This window comes from Squalius cephalus (assembly GCF_949319135.1).
Source record: "Squalius cephalus genome assembly, chromosome: 7".
NCBI lineage: Eukaryota > Metazoa > Chordata > Actinopteri > Cypriniformes > Leuciscidae > Squalius > Squalius cephalus.
Window position 1 is genome coordinate 18,590,211 of NC_137128.1, and position 656 is coordinate 18,590,866.

Here is a 656-nt window from a genome sequence, read left to right on the forward strand (position 1 = left end):
GTCCTCAATCTGAAAACCCACGTGAGCATCGAGTCTGAGCAGGATGGGGCGCGGAAACGACTCTCTCCAATATTTCGAATTTGGACTGCAGTACCCATTTCAACCTCTAGCTGTCAATTTTACATACTGCAGCTTTAAGTTGACTGTTTTACAGTGTATTGTTATAATTTTTTTGTGTGTACATTTTTTTTATTTTCTCCAATAGCCAAACCATACATGCAGGACAGGCCAATGGTACATAAAACAAATTCATAAGGAAAAAAAAATTAAATAATCAATCAGCACCATGGCAGATTCCAATGATCAAGGGCTTAGGGTATTCCATTTAAACCCATTGCAAGGGTTCCGCCAGTAGTGGGCACAAATCCAGAAGAACTGCGGGAACGTCTCCGAGACGCTTGAAGAAACCTTCCTGCAAAGCTACAGTACTGTGAAAAGTACTGCCACTTGTGTTAAAATGCTGTAAAGTGAGAATGCTTTTTTTTTAAAATAAAATCACAAATTGAATTTATTTATGATTTAACTTCTATTAACTAATTCAAATCAATATATGGTGTAACGACCCTTTGCGTTTAAAACGGCTTTTGTCCAGGTACACTTGCGCATTGTTTTTCAGGGAGCTTTGCAGGAAGGTTTCTTCAAGCGTCTCGGCGACG